Source organism: Heloderma suspectum, chromosome 2, assembly GCF_057233095.1.
Source record: "Heloderma suspectum isolate Gila_16-S chromosome 2, 16-S_ref, whole genome shotgun sequence".
NCBI lineage: Eukaryota > Metazoa > Chordata > Lepidosauria > Squamata > Helodermatidae > Heloderma > Heloderma suspectum.
This window is the reverse complement of record NC_139459.1, coordinates 198,196,545-198,215,501: the sequence shown is the minus strand read 5'-3', so window position 1 is coordinate 198,215,501 and position 18,957 is coordinate 198,196,545.

Genomic DNA, 18,957 nt, shown 5'->3' with positions numbered 1-18,957 from the left:
TACATATCTTCCTTCCCATTGTAACCAATTGGAGGGGTGGGGGAGAACCACCAGGGAAGGAAAAAGGGTATGATCATTCACCGTCTGCCCTGGCCAGTGTGAGTTGCAGGGCTTTGAGAGGTGAGTAACTGGCCACTTCACCCCACCCCCACCCCACCTAGGGTTGCTCTGCCTGTGACTGACTTCATAAACATGCTAGAGAACACATTGTTGACTAGAACCACATGCATCTTAATTTGCTTGAGCACTGGCATTTGAAAGGGAACTCAATCTGGATTGTGCTGACTGAGAAATCAGTATCTCTCAGTCCCAAATAGGACACAGTTTATCAGACTGCTAGCAGAAGCATGTGAGATAATGCAGGAATTAAAAGTTAGGACAGGTAGGTGTATCTCCACAGACTAAACTCCATGAGAGCCATCTTAATAAAAACTACAGAAGACTAGAATTTCAGAATAAATTTTAAAAAAATCAGAGGCATTGGTCCAGTTCACACGATAACCATGGTCCACTGGATTGTAGTGCATGCCAGTAACCATTTTGAATATTCAACCCCTGGCGAGGGGTTGTCATGGTTTGTCATGTCATCCCAGCCCAGGTGGCGGGGGTTGTTTGGGGATTAAACATTCCTCAACCCTACAACAGATCATGGAGTCATAAGCCACAGTGAGCTGCAGTGATCACGTAAACCCAATCAGTGCTTCACAGTTTGACCATATGTATTGCTCTGTCTTGGGTGTGGACATGTGCCTCTATCATGGTGCAGCCTTTGTTGATTTTTTCTTTTAAATAGTCACAATCTGAAGGCACTATTTGGTGGCCTTGAAGTTTTTGTAACAAAGAGCCTTGATGCCCTTTCTATAACCGTTACAGTGGCAAGGCTTTGGTCTGGATTCTCAGATTTTGAGTATCTTAGTTGTGAGTTCATTCATTTTAGGTAACATCCTTTTTGTATCCTTTAACTTGCAGCAGGTTTGGTGTAATGGTTAGAGTGGCCGATTTTTATGGGTTATGAGAAACCCAGGTTCAAATCTCTAAGGTATGACTGAGTATTGGGTATGTCTTCATCTTAGCTTAACGACGTCACGGGGTTGTTGCAAGACTCCAATATTCTTCTGCCTTGTTGAAGGAAGGGGTGGAGTACAAATGTAACAAATACATAAAATGATTTGGGCAGATGGATAATAGCTCTATTGGAATAAGCTTAGACAGTGATGTGGGAAAAGGCAAAAGAGGAAGAAAACTTTACCCGCCTTTCCTGCACAAAATAAGACTGATCTTCACTACTGTCCTTGCCCCCCCCACACACACACATTTGAAAGATTTTTTTTGTCCTTATTGTTCTTGCACCAAATGTGACAGAGTCTGCCTCTTGCCACGTGCAGGAAGTCAACCAGGAGGAAGTTTAAGAGACTGCCTCCTGGCCCTAGACTGGAGTCTTCCCCAGCCTCCTGCGATTATGGGCAGAACTGTTTCTTGTGTGGGCTTTAGTGCATCTACCCAACACTAAGACTACCTTTATTTTTACCTGTGAGTACAGTCAACTGGCATAATCTTCCATCTTCGCCAGCTTCTGCCCCCAGGGTCACAATGTATTCTTAAACAAGGGAAGGACCCTTGGTACCTTCCTGAGATCTTTGTGCATTGTCTCCACTGTTGGATGCATTCTATCTTGAGTCTGGGGTAATCACACATAAAACCAGCCTCCCGCCGCAAAGCATCCTTTATCTTCTATGGTATTCTATCTCTGGTACTCGGGTACGACTTGGAACATCACTTCTCACCACCCGCACCGCCAGATACATTTCAAGACCCGTTTGTCAAATTATTTCTGAGGTGTGAAAGGAGAGACAGCAATTAGTTTTGAGTCTATAAGATGATGGCTTGATTTACTTCTGTGTTCTATACAACCGCAACATGATTTTTTACTTTGGGGAAGGATGCCTGTTTTACGTCCAAAGAATTTATTGGAGTGTGCATGTTGTAATGCCCCCTTCCATTTTTAAAAAAGTTTGGCTGCCCCCCAAATACTGCCTCCTTTTTCTTAATATGATGGCAAAGGCATTATAACTAATCAGATAAATGAACGTGTATTTAAAGCTTTTGTTTCCCTTCAGGGGACTTTCCATGCTTATATTTCCTACACAAGCAGAAGTGTGATGAACTGTTTTGGGTGGGAATGTATGAAATCCTTGTCCTGTTGTGACATTATAACCAAAAATGATATTTTTGCAATCTCCTTGCCGTTAGCTGCATTACTTGGATGTCAGTTGCCATCTCTGTGTGTCCTAACCCAGCAGGAAGTTCATACAAAATTGCAGGGAGCTTGACTGGTGATGCTGGCAACTGCCTGCTGAATTTGCTTTCTGCTGGGTTAAAGTCATGCCAACAGCAAGCCTGCATAAGAGGAAACTCAGCATCCAGTTTGTTACAGTTGAAAAAAGTGCTTTTGTTGTGCTCTGTAGAGCATCACTCTTTTAGAATGCACACGGCACCAGGTGGGCCTGTAATGCTGTGGCTTGCCTTGAAATCTTGAAATCTCTTGCACTGGGGGACTGAAAAGAGACGCCAACTATAAGCAAAGTCTTTCTGAAACCACATCCTTAAGCCAGCTGAGAATACTGAGGAAGTGCCAAGCCACAATGAGATGGTTAACACAGAAAGATGTATTCTTAAAATAACTTTTACAATGATGATGGTATTGATTGATTGATTGATTGATTGATTGCATTTATATCTTGCCTTTTTTCCTCCTTAAGGAACCCAAGGTGGCATACATAACCCTCCTCCTCTCCATTTTAGCCTCACAACAACAACCCTGTGAGGTAGGCTGGGCTGAGAGTCTGTGACTGGCCTAAAGTCACCCAGTGAGCTTCCGTGGCCGAGTGGGTACTAGAACCCGGATCTCCCAACTCCCAGTCCAACACTCTACCCACTACACCACACTGGCTCTCCAAACTCCAATTATGAGTTGTTTCAGTACAAGACTGTCATTCATCACATTGAACTGTTTGTAACACTCCTTGCACCTCATGCTGTGTCCCCCGCCCTTTTCTTACATAATTTTCAGTTGACAAATTAGGTTCCTTAAAAAAAAAGTCAAATTTTTGATTTGATTTGTACCCCACTTTTCACCCAAAAAAATTGCATTCAAGGTGGGTTAAAGGCACAATTAAAATGGATTAAAACCATAAAACAACACATTAAAATACAATAAAACATAACAATTACAGAATAAAAAGAATAAAAAACAGTGCCCAACCCAACAGACCTACTTAAAGCCCAAAGGCCTTCTTGAATACAGTGGTCTTTGCCTGCGAGCAGAAGGAGCACAGAGAGGGATGAACCTAGCCTCCTTTGCGAGAGAGTTCCACAGCTTGGGAGGAGCCACAGAAAAGGCCCTCTCACCGGTCAGCTTAGAAAGGGAGCTGGTCATGAGGCTTTGCGTTCAAGGGAAGTAATTAATTTGCACCTTTGTTACGGAGAAAGGGGGGGAGCCTGGATGGGGGGAAGCCTCTGTTATTGGTTGAGCAGCCCCTGCCAGTCAAATGGCGTTCACTGCAACCCCCCACCCTACTCAAAAGTACGTTGTGTGAAGTGAGTTAGAATTGTGTGTTGCACACACTCGTGGAGCCTTGCCCGGACCAAAACCGGCTCCTAGAAAAATGCGGGTAAGCGACTCCAGCCTTCTCCTTCCATTATCATGGAAACACAGCCCAGGTTCAGGGCAGAGTCCAAGAGTACACCCAAACTGCGAGCCTGAGTCTTCAGGTGGAGTGTAACCCCATCCAGCACAGGTTGAAGCCTACATTCTAATTTACACTGAGAATCTATTTCGTAAACCAGACAGTGGCTGTATAAATGTTGGAGTAAATGGGGCTCTGCAAGACTACATATTACGGCATAGTTGGGGAGGAGGACTTCCTTTCTTTTTTTAACTGTTATCCCCATAGCCACCCAAGCAGAGCCTCAATTAAATGTTTGCAGACTGTACAGTAGTTTCAGAGCCATGTGTCACTGGGCCAGGCCTTCGGGCAAGTATCTCAAACCTTGACATGACTGTTAATGTCTCAAGTTTCTGAGTATGACGTAGCCTGACTCTCCACTCAGACATACTGCCCTGCTGCTGGCATGATTCATGCACACAATGCCACAGCGTAATTCAAATTCCACCTCTCCCCTTGCAGTCATGAACAGAAGCTCCTAGTAGACCAGGGATGGGGAATGTGTGGCCCTCCAGATGTTCTTGAACTGCAGCTCCCATAATCCTTCGCCATTGGCTATGCTGACTAGGGCTGGAGGGGATTACAGTCCAGCAACATCTGGAGGGCATTCCCACCCCTGCAGTAGAGAAGCAGCTAACACTTCCAAACATTACAAAGGCACAAATTGCACTTCCTGTTCTCATATACCTCCTGAATCCATTCCTGCATAGATCATATACTGGTATCAGCCGTTACATATACAGTCATGGGGGCTGAGCTGGTGGTGACTGACCAGGAAAGAAATCTTGGGGTAGTGGTGGATTGTTCAGTGAAAACATTGATCCAGTGTGCAGCAGTTGTGAGAAAGGCAAATTCCATGTTCACAATCATGAGCAAAGGGGATTGAAAATAAAGCTGCCAATGTCGTTATGCTTTTATACAAACCTATAGTGTGACCACACTTGGGATGCCATGTACATTTCTGGTCACCAAACCTCAAAAAGGATATTGTAGACCTGGAGAAGGTGCAGAAAAGGAAACCCAAATAATCTACAGGCAGGAACAACTCCCCTATGAGGAAAGGCTACCTTTGGGGCTTCTTAGTTTAGGGGGAAAAAACTAAATGGGGAAAAGAGATAGAGTTATATAAAAGTATGCATGGGGTGGAGAAAGTGGATATGGAGAAGCTTTTTTCCCTCCCATAATAGAACCTGAGATCATCCTGTGAAGCTGATTGGTGGGAGATTCAGGACAGATAAAAGGAAGGATTTCTGCACACAGCACACACTTAAACCATGGAATTCACTACTACAATATGTGTTGATGGGCATCAATGGTTCTGAATATACTACTTCTAGGATCAGGGGCAGCAATGCCTGGGAAGTCCAGATGCTGGGGAACAACAGCGGAAGAGGGAGAGGGCCGGCCTCTCTGGCCATAGGCATCTGGTGGCCATTGTGGAAACAGGACGCTGGACAAGATTGGCCTTTGGCAGGACTCTTCTTGTGTTTTGCATCTAAGAACTTCACAAAATTAGGGATGGGTGAACTCACTGTGGTCCAGGTTGCTGGACCCCCACCAGCCACCCGCCCCTGCTCTCAGCATGTGGCAAGTTGCCGAGCAGTCCGCAGGTGCCTGGTGCATGGCCAACCGATCCCTTGCTGAGGTGGCTCTGCCTTTTCCATAAAGGCCGATTTTACGCAAAGGGCAGCCATAAAGCAAACATTTACACAAGATTGCAGGTGTAACTGGCCATCTACGCCTGTACTCTTGTGTAACTGGTCGCTTTATGGCCGCCATTTGCATAAAATCAGTCTTTATGGAAAAGGCAGAGCCGCCATTTTGCAGCTTGGGGAGGGATCAGGGATCCTCATACTTGCCTGATTTAGCCGAGCCAGCAATTTCTCACCAGGCCTCAAGCCCCAGCTGGACTTCCACAGCATCCCTACACAAAATCCAAATAAGGCAGATAGGCAATACTTGAGAAGATAACTGTTTTGTTTTCATGTTTGTTTGTTTTTAATTAAAACGTGCTTATGTATAGGAAGTTGGATCCAAATCTGGTTCCAGACTTCTGCATCCTCTAAACCCCCCCCCCCAAGCCCTGCAGTTCTCCCCCTCGCATGCCCTCCAAATCTGCTCTGAAAGGTCAGGGGCAAGTGTTGTCGAACTCCAACTCCCATCTCCAACTCCAACTGTGATCAAGGATGATGAGAGCTGTAGTCTGGCCTCATCTGGAGGGCCACAGGTTCTCCACTCCTGGGCTACATAGGGCAATGTTCTGACTCAATACATGACAGCCTTTTCTATTATTTGCTCTTTTCCTTCCTGTTCAGAGGTCTGATTTCCTATTGACACAGGATCTCATGGAACCCAGGGTATGCACAAAGCCTTTAAGCAAGGATCTGGAATGGTTTAGGTAAGATAATAGTATTGTTTCAGCCTCAGTTCCAAAGTCTAACCACCGTGGGCTCCATACACTTCTGTTTAATGTGGCGGATGTAATCCTTACTGGCGATTTGTGAGTACAGAACAAGGGAGTGGTAACTATTTCAGTTTTAATATGGATTAGAAGAGGAGGGTTATCTCTAGCACAATGACTGAGCTTCCCACCCCAACTGGCTGGTTAGGGGGCAGGCTGTGGCTGTTGGCTTCGAGCGAGTCACACGCGCAACGGGACATTCTCCATTCAGTATCTCTGGGGGCCTTGTCGCAGTAGAGAGATGACCACTTCTTTCACTCCAGAAACATGCACGTTATTGTTCCGTTTCAGAGTCAGGCAACTCCGGCACAGAGACACAGCCTGCCAATGACACTGGTCCCATTGTGTTCCTGCCTGTGTTCTGGAAACCTGCCTATCTCTCTCAATTTGGAATCAGTTGTGTTAAGAAGTGGTTCTAATGCTTTTGTCAGCTGCAAGGATCAAAACCACTATTGGGCTTTTGCTCCACAGTGGACGTGATGTCCAGGTGCCATGCTAGAGTAATGTTAAAAGTTTAGATGTAGTGCCCCTATGGAGAGGCCATCTCAGTAGCTTTTGACCGCACAGCGAATTCCACAATTACTACCTCACATCTCTGAGCAGCTATGGAGGGTGTTAACACCATTTAACTGCATGGACAGAGACTACATAGTGGTGGGGAAACTGTGGCCCTCCAGAGGTTGCTGGACTCCAATCCCATCAGCCCCATCCAGCATGGCAAATGGTCAGAGATTATGGGAGTTGCAGTCCAGCAACCTCTGCCCTACAAGCACATATTTCCCTATGGCAGCTTTCCCCAACCTGGTGCCCTTCAGAAATTTTGGACTATATCTCCCAGCATTCTTGACCATTGGCCATGCTGGCTGAGGCTGATGGGAGTTGCAGTCCAGAACACTGGGAGGGCACCATGTTGGGTAAGGCTGCTCCATGTAGGGATATCAGAGAAATCCGCCACGGAATCAAATGAGTTTGAATTTCTATGAATCTGACCTGCGAATTCCACAGCAGACTGGGTTTGCCCAAGTTGCATGGATTCCATGGACTTGTGGACCATTGTTATTGTTGTTTACTTTCCTGAATTTTACGCAAATTTAGTCATAGAAAAATAAATAAAAAAACTGGCCAAAAAAGCACATTTTACCCCCATAGGCTAAAGCATGACAATGCACTGGGGGATTTGCACATTAGGGGAATTTGTGCATTTTCCCAAGTGTGAATTTGCACAAATTTGGGAAAGTATTTTTTTTTTGGAGGGGGAATCCGGTTCCATCCATGAGCAGATGACAGAATGAAAGGCACCTGACAATCTCTGAAACACAGACAGAATGGATTTTACAAAATCCATACATCTCGATGGCATTTCGGCTCAGAGTTTAGGGAAAGGCTGGCAGCCGGGCTGGATGAGGTGCCCAGCGCCCGCCCTAGGCCATGATAGGTCTTACAGAGATCAAGAGCCATGGGGGAGCCTCAGGCATCCCACTCTTGTAAGCCCTCCCTCAGGTGGCCAGTGGGTCAACCTTTTCTGCTGATCTCAAAATTGTCGTATGGTTTTGTTCTAAATGCAGATATTCATAGGCAGCTGATTTGGATGGAGGCTTTAACCATGGTAGAATGCCCAGCAGAGATATTAACAGATAATCCTTTTTTAGTTATGCCATTTCCTTCCCCAAGTAAATGAGTGGGGCAAGAGTTTAGGGATCCCTGCTGCCCTTGTGCATCTGTCCCTCTTTTCTCACTCCACATTCCTTCATTTCCAACAACCAGATGCCAGATTGTGAATGAATTTGCCAGGGGGAAGGAGAGATCACGATATTTGTCAATGTAGCTCTTGGGTGACCCCTTGTGTGTAGAGAGACAACTGCTGCTATGGTTATAGGGTGGTCACCAGAAATAATAACTACAGATTGACAGGCTCACAATACCTTGGTGTATGCGCGTGCGTGTGCAAGTCTTCCCTTCCTGAACCTGAGGTTTCTTCAAGTCTGCGAAAGCAAATCATCATTCTGTCCTATCTGTGCCTATATTTGATCCATGCTGTTGCTGGAGGGTGGCCTGCCGGGAGCTGGTGAAAAGAAAACGCTAGAATCTATGAAAACACACACAGGCCGGGAGGAGGATAAAAATACACAGGCCAGAACATGCACTTGGCTCCACCAAAGCCATTTCTCTCCTCCCCGACCCCTACAATTTTTTAGGCACCAGCTTGAAGGGAAGCAAATAGTTTCCTTTAGTTTCTTGAACTCCTTGGCCCAGATTCTTAAAGCTGGTTCAAGAGGACTGCTCTCTGCAGAGGAAAAGCACTGCGTGTGTGCGTATGTGTGCACAACCCTCAACACCCATCAATCTGGGGAGCTGTGAGGGATGTGGGGTTGCCAGCTCCTTTGCATCCTACTTTGCAAGGATATGCATCCTACAATGCATCCTACAATGCATATTCCTGCATTGAGCAGGGGGTTGGACTTGATGGCCTTGTAGGCCCCTTCCAACCCTACTATTCTATGATTCTACTTTGCCAGCTAGGAGAATACTGGGCATGTACGACAGCTACACATGCTCCAAACATTCCTCCAGCAGCAGAGATTGCTCGAAGGCAGCACATTGGGCAGGGAGGCACAGCATTGGTAGGGAATTCTCCCCCTGCCTCCCATATAGAGATGCTGGAGAATTTCACAACAGACTCCAATGAGGCCGTATTCCCAAGAATCCAACCTACAGAGTCTCCAGCGGACTAGCTCTCCTTACCTAGCTGTCCTCTGGATTTCACATGGGGCCTTTTGTCTTTAAACAGGGCAAGACACATTAATTGTGGTTGCAATTAGCATATCTTGGGACAATTATGGCTGTCATTAGCATACATGCAAGAGCTTTGTGGCCACAAATGTTGCAGAATACGCTAATTACAGCAGCAATTTGCCCAAGTTGCGCAAATTGCAGCCACATTTAGCGTATCTTGCCCTGTTTAAAGACAGCAAATGCCCACATGAATTCCAGAGGATGTGGCAGGGCTCCAGGGAAACCTGTGGGGCTCCAGGTGGCCCAAATTTTTCTGCAGCGGACCCCCCCCCAACCAGACATCAGGGGGGTTCTCACACCCCTACTCCCATATGAATGGCTATGTTTGGGAGCCTTTTCTTCTGTGCTCGTGATTGCTCGCTCATGGTAGGTTGCAGGTCCTTTACATAATGTCCCCCTCCTCCAGGGCCTCTCCCGTACTTTGCAACTATTATTGCATTTTTCCCCCCTAACAAGGAAAGTGTGGTATTATTTAGAAGTGGCGGAATGAGTCTCATGAAATTGCACAATTCCACTATACCACAGTGTCATCTAGTGGTTTTATAATAAAACAGATAGAAAGGCAGAGAAAGAAAAACCCTGTAAAAAAGCACGTGTAAAGGAGATTATCTTAATCCTGCAAAGAACCTGGAAACAGAAGCCTCAGTAAAGATGTGAGATAAAAGCCTCATGTAGAAATGCCTTGCATCTCCTGCACCTGTGCAGGGACCCAACACTTCATTTGGGAGATAAGTGTCCGCTGAGGCACCCTTAGCCAATTAAAAAAAACGCTCAACTTTGAGTAAAAAAATAATATTCTGCCTGCACAGGCCACCCCACCAGCATGTTTTTCCAGTGTGAGCACAGCAGGAGCAGAAAGCACTGTGATGAAGAGACAAGAAGGTGACAGACATAGAGGTTGGGGAAAGAGGGGGAATTCTGGGAGTGTCTTCCGTTTCTGGGCAAGGGGCTAGGGGCTAGGTCTGTGTGTGTGTATTCTGTGTGAATGGGGTGGTTCTGTGAGTGTGTGTGTGTGTCAGTGGATTGGGAGCAGCAGGCACTGTATTTCAGTGGTTTCACTCCAACTTAGAAGTCACTACCGGTGAGTAGCATTGGGTGACTTCTGCTCCATGACAGTTATCCTATGGGGTCCTGCAAGGTTCCATATTGTCACCCATGCTATTTAACATCATATGTTGAGGATACCCAGCTCTCTCAGTCCTTTGCATCTGAATCAGGACAGGCCGTGACAGTGCCTGGAGACAATGGTGGGCTGGATGAGGGCCAACAAACTGAAGTGAAGTCTTGATAAGATGGAAGCTGTCTGGGTAGGAGTTTCCTGGGTCCAGGATTAGGTAGGTGGCCTATTCTGCATAGGGTAGCATTCTCCCTGTTGGAGAATACATAGTCTGAAAGTACTCCTCAATTCAAAGCTGTCACTGGAGGCCCAGGTGGCCTCAGTGGCCAGGACTTCTTATGACCAGCTACAGCTGGTTCACCAGTTATGGCTGTTCCTGGACCGTGATAACCTGGCAACACTAGTCCATGCTCTGATAACTTCCTGATTAGACAATTTCAATACTCTCTACGTGGGGCTTCCCTTGAAGATGGTCTGGATGTTGACAAGGGCAGTGAAATGTGAGCATATCACACCAGTTTTGACATTTTTGCATTGGCTGCCAATGAGCTACTGGTCTAGGCCCAATTCATGGTGTTAGTACTAGTATACAAAGCCCTAAATGCCTCAGGACCAAGGTACTTGAAGGTCCATCTTCTCCAGTGAATTCCATGAGCTATTTTTTTGAGAAACAAAAATAGATAAATTAAATAAAATCTCAGGATACCAGGTCCCCTTGGCTTCAGCACAAGCTGGGGCTAAAACTAGGGATGTATGGATTTTGTTAAATCCGTTCCATCGGTGTTTCATAGATTGTTGTCAGGCATCTTTCATTCCATCACCTGCTCATTAATGAAATCGGGAGGGTGGGGTAGAGATGCCTAAGAATTTTGTTCCTGTTTGCACTTGTGTAAATGCACACATGCGCAAAAAGCGCATTGGTGCAAGTGAGCATTAGCATTAATGTGTTTTGTGCAAATCCCCCCACCCCCGGCAGTAAAAAAAACTGGTCCGCAAATCTGTGGAATCCACATGACCCAGAAAAAGCCTGTCCGCTGTGGAACCCGCAGATTGGATTCATAGAAATCTGAACTCATTTGAATCCATTGTGGATCTTTCCGACATCCCTAGCTAGAACTCACAGCCCCAATAGCTCTTCGAAGACAAATATGCCATGCTGAATGTGTAGAGCCACAACTTTCCAGAGTAAGAAAATCTTGAGGTGCTAAGCATGGCTGAATACAGGATAAAGCACTTTGCAGCCCCAGCCCGTTACATTACTGATAAGTAGTAGTGGGAGGAGCCAAGGAGGAGGAATAGCAAAAGGGGTAGTATTATCAGATCCAGGTAACCGTTTGCCACAAGAGGGCACCAGCCATTGCAATAATGCTGAAAAGAAAGAAGAGCAAAACCATTTGAAACTGCTCCAGTCATGGAAAAGTTGCCTTCCAGACAGCACCATCCCTTGTCACTGTTTACATGGTGCATGCAACGTGCATGCTGCGTTTACATTCACATGGTGCATGCAACGTGCGTGCTGCGTTGACATTCACATGGTGCATGCAACGTGCGTGCTGCGTTGACATTCACATGGTGCATGCAACGTGCGTGCTGCGTTGACATTCACATGGTGCATGCAACGTGCGTGCTGCGTTGACATTCACATGGTGCATGCAACGTGCGTGCTGCGTTGACATTCACATGGTGCATGCAACGTGCGTGCTGCGTTGACATTCACATGGTGCATGCAACGTGCGTGCTGCGTTGACATTCACATGGTGCATGCAACGTGCGTGCTGCGTTTACATTCACCTTATACACACTTTACCACAAAGAAGGGGGGAATGAGGTTGCACAGGGCTGTTCCCACCTCTCTGCATTTAGCTTCGTGTCTGCGTAGCGCATACAACTGCATGCACGCTCTTTCCATGCAATCCCAGAGTTCCCTACATATGTGTATTTGTATACAGATTAAGCTTTATCACAAAGCGCTTGAGTGGAAGTCAGGGGCGGGAACAGCACATGCAATCCACCCCCCCATTTCCAATTCATCATAACATCTGTCCGTCCATCCGTCCGTCCATCCATCTAGCCACAGCTCTTATACTCCACCCTTCCTTCAAAGCCAGAGCACAGAGCAGCTTACAAATATCAGTAATAAAAATACCAATAAAACAACCAAATCCTATTACAATGAAATAGTTAAACATGGCAACAATAATCAAAACCCAGAAATGAACAGGCCAGAAGCCAAACATGTCTGTAAATAAGGAGGTTTATGTAGCAAATAAATACCTGTTTGGATCCACAGCCCCAGCAAAATCGGGGCCACCAGCCTCCACTGGCTGTACTGTAATCAACAGAATAATAATGTCACCAGATCACGTAACTTAATATTGCTGCCTCAACATGTAAATTCAGATTCTCCCCCACCTACTCTGCCACCATGTGCCGTGTTTCTCTTTTTTCATTTCAGAATTAGTTACAATTTTTACAACCTTTTATAATGCCAAAGGGACATAACTTCGCAAGGCTGGCAATCATCCTGTCGCTAGTTCACAAAAGAAAATTTAAGGGCATTTCCACATCACAGCGGGAACATACTTCGACATTACACTTACGTTTAATAGTGTTCCAGCAAGTGATTTAAAAACAAAACAGAAACGAAGCTTCATTAAAACGTCTGAAGGTTCCCCACATGCCATTAAGAAGGTATGTTCTAAGTCACGACAAACCAGGCTTGGTTCAACAAGTCTGCATTAGCCATTTTGGGGTATTGAAATTATTTTTCTTTTACTTACTTTTTTTTAATGTGCTTTGCTTTTCCCATCCCAAAAGCTTTGGGGAAGGGGAGGAAGAGGATAAAACACCCTCAAATCAAAGTAAAAGGTAAAGGTAAAGGTGTCCCCAACCAGTCGTGCCCGACTCTAGGGTGCGGTGCTCATCCCCGTTTCTAAGCCGAAGAGCCAGCGCTGTCCGAAGACGCTTCCGTGGTCATGTGGCCGGCATGACTGAACACCGAGGTGCACGGAACGCTGTTACCTTTCCCGCCGAGGCGGTACCTATTTATCTACTTGCAATTTCTTGCTTTCGAACTGCTAGGTTGGCAGAAGCTGGGACTGAAGACGGGAGCTCACTCCATCACGCAGCACTCTGGTCTCGAACTGCTGACCTTCCGACCTTCCAGTCTGCAGTTCAGCATCTTAACCACTAAGCCACCACGGCCCCTTAAAATGCTTATTTAAAACATTTTAAATACACAAGCCATAAAATAACAGAATAAGCTGTTTCCTGCACCCTGCTATACCCCAAGTTCGATGGTCTCGCAAGCAATCTCCCCCACTTTAACCTTGGTAACAGAAAGCCCAGTAAGCCCCTGCATCAGTTCCCGAAAGTGCTTGGACCCTGTAAGATCTCCAGTCAAAGAACATCCTATAGTCGTGAATCAGCCACTGACCCTGGACACCATAATCAAATCCACTCTGCATGAAGAATGTAATAAGGGCGTTCTGTCCTTCAGATCACAAAACATGGCATATTCTATCTGACCCAGGGATGTGGAACCGGTGGCCCTCCACATGTTGTTGGGTTCTATCAACCCCAGCCAGCATGGCCAATGGTCTGGGATGCTGGGAGTTGGAGTCCAAAAACATCAGGAAAGTCACAGGTTCCCCATTGCTGTTCTGAACCATATCTGAGGATCTAGGCTCCACATACAGTCAGGGCCAGAAATATTGGAACAAGGATAACTGTTTTGGCAGTTGGCCTCTGTACACCACCACATTGAAGTTGAAAGGAAACACACCCAAATGGGAGCGAAATCAGGACTTTCAGCTGTAATTCAAGGGGTGTGACAAAAGTGGGGCACTAACTATTCAGGAAGGACAGCCAGTGGCATACACCCCCCCCCCACTGTTGGTGGCTCATAAGTAATGGAATGAATGGCTGACAAGCAGCTGCATGGCCAGGTGTGGCCTGTTTCCTGGGTACCCCATGACCAATCAAGCAGATAAAAGGCCTGGAGGTGGTTCTGAGTGTTACATTTGCATTTGGTACCTGTTCACTGGAACCCCCAACATGAGGTCCAAAGAGGTGTCCATGCGAGTGAAGGAGGCCATCATTAGGCTGAGGAAACAACATAAACCCATCAGAGAGATAGCAAAAACAGTGGGGGTGAAAAGAAGGAATTAACTGGCAAGCTCAGCAACACCGAAAGGCCTGGAAGACCACGGAAGACAACTAAAGTGGATGACCACAGAATTCTGCTCATGGTGAAGAGAAACCTTCACAACATCTAGTCAGGTCAAGAACGCTCTTGCGGAGGTAGGCATGTCATTGTCAACATCTACAGTCAAGAGACAGCTTTATGGATGTAAATACAGAGGCTTCACAACAAGGTGCAAACCACTGGTAGCGCTCAAGAACAGAAAGGCCAGATTAGCCTTCGCCAGCAAACACCTAAAAAAGCCTGCCCAGTTCTGGAATAAGATTCTTTAGACTGATGAAACCAAGATTAACCTGTACCAGAATGATGGGAAGAGAAAAGTATGGAGAAGGAAAGGAACAGCTCATGATCCAAAGCATACCACATCATCTGTCAAACATGGTGGAGGCAGTGTTATGGCATGGGCATGTATGGCTGCCAATGGAACTTGGTCACTGGTGTTTATTGATGACCTGACTGCTGATCAAAGCAGCAGGATGAATTCTGAAGTGTATAGGGCTATACTTTCTGCTCAGATTCAGCCGAATGCTGCCAAACTGATAGGATGCTGCTTAATATTACAGATGGATAATGACCCAAAAAATACAGCAAAAGCTACCCAAGAGTTTCTCAAGGCAAAGAAGTGGGATGTTCTTCAATGGCCAAGTCAGTCACCTGATCTCAACCCAATAGAGCATGTTTTTCACTTACTGAAGACAAGACTGAAGGCAGAAAGACCCACAAACAAGCAGCAGCTGAAGGCAGCTGCAGTAAAGGCCTGGCAAGGCATCTCGAGGGAGGAAACTCAGCATTTGGTCACATCCATGGGTTCCAGACTTCAGGCAGTCATTGACTGCAAAGGATTTTATCTAGGTATTAAAGGCGACCCTTAAGTTTGAAATTATGTTGGTTTGTTCCATTACTTATGAGCCACCAATGATAGGTGTGTGTGTGGCTGTCCTTCCTGAATGGTTAGCGCCCCACTTTTGTCAAACCCCTTGAATTACAGCTGAAAGTCCTGACTTTGCTCCCATCTGGGTGTGTTTCCCTTCAACTTCAATGTGGTGGTGTACAGAGGCCAACTGCCAAAACAGTTATCCTTGTTCCAGTATTTCTGGCCCTGACTGTATCTTTCTGTATGTTCTCCACAAAGGTAGGAAATATTCCCTTGCCCCCCTAACCCTATTCTTGATCACAATAGCTTCCAGGGAAACGTCAGTAATGTAAGCTGGGGAGTAGGGAGGGGGGAGCAGACTTTCGCATAGGTTTTGTTCATTGTTTTACACTGAAGGCCTGAAAATAAGTGCTTTCCGGTGCTTCAAATGGGAGAGCTGACATTAATGTCTACCAACAAGCAGGCACAGCAAAGAGTCTGTCTCCATGGTGATCCATCATTGATTTAAGCCTTCCCCGATGTGGCACCCTCTAGATGTTTTGGACTCCAACTCCCAGCAGCCCCAGCCAGCTTGACCAATGGTCAGGGGTGATAGGAGTTGTAGTCCAAAGCATCTGGAAGGCATCATACTAGGGAAGGCTACCCACCCCTGTCTCCCCCTGTTTCTCCCTCATTATAGACTCAGATATCAAACACACACTCCAACTTATCCCACAAGTATTTCCATGTTCTCAGTTTCAATTAGAACCAGTTCATTGGGTTATTTTAGAGCAGGGATTAAAGGGCTTGTAAATGCAGTCCTAGCTAACCTCAGAACCTGCACCAAATGGGTCTGAAGTAGTCCAGTGGATAACCAAGCTAATCCCAACAGGTAAATATCACCACAGAACATCACTACAGACGAGATTGTAAATTGAAACCATATTTATGGCTTTATTGCAGAAAATTCAGGAAAAATACAAAACAAAGAAAATGGCATGGTGCTTATATGAGCGTTAGAAACTTTGTCTCCAATTACAGGGAAAGAGAATGCAACAAAAACAGAAGATAAATCAAAAGAATTGCAGTTGCCAAAGCTGTTACTATGATCTTGGCCAATAAGATAACGGCTTGAGCTTCTAACATTGTTATGACTCTTCTCTCCAACTTACTCCTGTTTATTACTACAAAGACAGTCCTGCAAAATCTCAGTTAGTCATTTAGTATAGAATCAGACTTCACAGTCTTCTCGCCCAGGGGGCAAGAGTCTGGAATATAAAGCTGGTTACGAGTCTGGGGTCTTCTAGGGGCTCTTTATGTAGGCCTCCCCTACATTAAATCAGCCATCTTTACTCTTTGTTAACCCTTTTCAGTACCAGATTAACAGGGCTGTGGGGAACCACTGTGGTGGTATAATGATTGGAGCGCTGGGCTGGGACTCAGGATATCTGGGTTCTAATCCCCACTCAGCCATGAAGCTTACTGGGCAACTCTGGGCCAGTCACTGACTCTCAGCCTAACCTACCTAACAGGGTTGCTGTGAGGATAAAATGGAGAGGAGGAGGAAGACCATATATACCGCCTTGGGTTCCTTGAAACATGTAGTAGCAGCAGCAGCAGCAGCAGCAGCAACAACAACAATTTACAGCTATTCTTTCCATCCCTCCCCCATCAAATAGTCCTTCAAAACTGGAATCCCATTGTGGTGAGGCCCATTTGGACCAATGGATAAGGGAACTTAACTTATTTTCTTCATTATACCTGGTTTAGGAATAAGTTCAAAGCAGAAGGCAAGTATTTCCATAATGCGAATTACTCTGTGGCAGAGGTTCTCAAACAGTGTGATAAAAAGTGAGCCCAAATCAAGAAAAAAACATTTGTTTCACCCTTCTCAACAGTAGGGTAAATTCCATTCTTCCTGGGACCAGACTGATGTAAAACATAAAAGGAATTCCATTTTCAGTTCTGTTTTCCTGGGCTCATGCCTCAGATTTCTGTGTAAAATCCATCTGGCTTCTCAAATTCTACCAATTCCACGTGTGTTATTTGTTTAAGGCTGTCAAGTCACTCACTTCATTTAAAGGGGATCATGAATATGTATTTCACTTGTGGTAGCACTGCATAATGGGGTTTGTAGTCTTACTCCTTTACATTCTCATGCACATGTGTTTAGCTCACAAAAATGCAGATGGTCTGGCACTAAATGGTTGCACCACCATCCCACGAATTACATATAGTTTGGCAAAAACATGAACACAGATTATTGGTGTTTTTTAAAAAGCCATGTAGGGCTTTAAGGCATGCAGATTGAGACACCTGTGTGCTTTATCGTCTTCTGGTGCACCTTCCAACCTCAGTAATTCTGGTGGCTTGCCTGCAGTCCCCTGTAGCCTGAAGGTGCTGCTGGTGAATGCCAGGTTGGCTAGCCGAAAAGGTTGTGTCATCTCTGACCATATAACTGAAGAGCATGCTGACCTGACCTGTGTCACCGAAACCTGATTGGATGAGTGGGGAGGAATTACTCTCTCCCAAATGTGTCCACCAGGGTTTCTTGTGCAGCACCAGGCTTGACTAGAGGGGCAGGGAAGGAGGGTAGCCTTGCTCTACAGGGATTCTATCCCCCTGGTCAGATACCCCAATGAAAAGTCAGTCAGTTTTGAGTGTCTGTAGCTGGTGTTGGGCACCCGAGACAGGATTGTGATTCTGTTGGTGTGCCATCTGTCCTGCTACCCAAAAGTGTCCCAGCCTGAGCTGACTGAGGTGGTCTTGAGTATGGTCTTGAGGACCCCAAAGCTTGTGATCTTGGGGGACTTTAATATTCATGCTGAGGCTGCCTTGTCAGGAGCAGCTCAGGATTTTATAGCTGCCATGTCAACCATGGGCCTGTCTTAGATACTATCTGGCCCAACAGACATGGACCCAGTTTTCTGTGCTGGATTGGGAGAAAATGATCTGCGGGTGGAGGAGCTATTAGTGACACCATTGGCATGGACAATGGAGATCATTATCTGATCTTGTTTCCACCTACACATCCCAGGGCCCAATTTAAAGTTCTAGTTTTTGATCTTGAAAGTCTTAAAAGGTTTGGGACCAGATTATTTGAAAGACCGCCTTCACCCACATCAGCCTGCCCACACTTTAAGATCAGCAAGAGAGGCCCTCCTCATTTGCCCACCAGTGAGGGCAGTTAGGTCGGTGACCACACAAGAGAGGGCCTTCTCTGTAGTGGCCCCACACCTATGGAATAAGTTGCCATTGGTGGTCCGCTATGCTCCATCTTCACAAGCTTTTAAGCAAGCCTTGAAAATATATTATTTTACCTTCTCCTGATATAATTGCTGGTTTTGTTATTGGGTTTTATTGCTGTTTTTATCAAGTTCTTATTGTTTTATTGTGTTTTTATTGCTTTTACCATGGTATCAGTTTTATGTGTTTTATTGTTGTAGGCTGCTTTGGGAGGGCTTCTGACTTGAAAGGTGGCCAAGAAATATTTTAATTAATTAATTAATGGTAATAACCAGAATACATGATCCTTGTTTCAGCTCAAGTCCAGCTGGAACAACAACCCTAGTCCAGATGCTGATGTTGAGGAATCTGGGTTGGAGAATACTCCTTCCCCGCCTGGACTTGAGTACAGCTATCTATGGTTCCAGACTGGCCCTGACGCCCATACATGTAGAATTAAAGGCTACAGCATCCATGTCTGAGAATTAGACTTCCATTCTCATGAACTTGAGCACTTTTTACCAAGGGCCAGCCCTACCATTAGGCAGAGTGAGGCAGCCTCCTCAGTCAATAGATGCT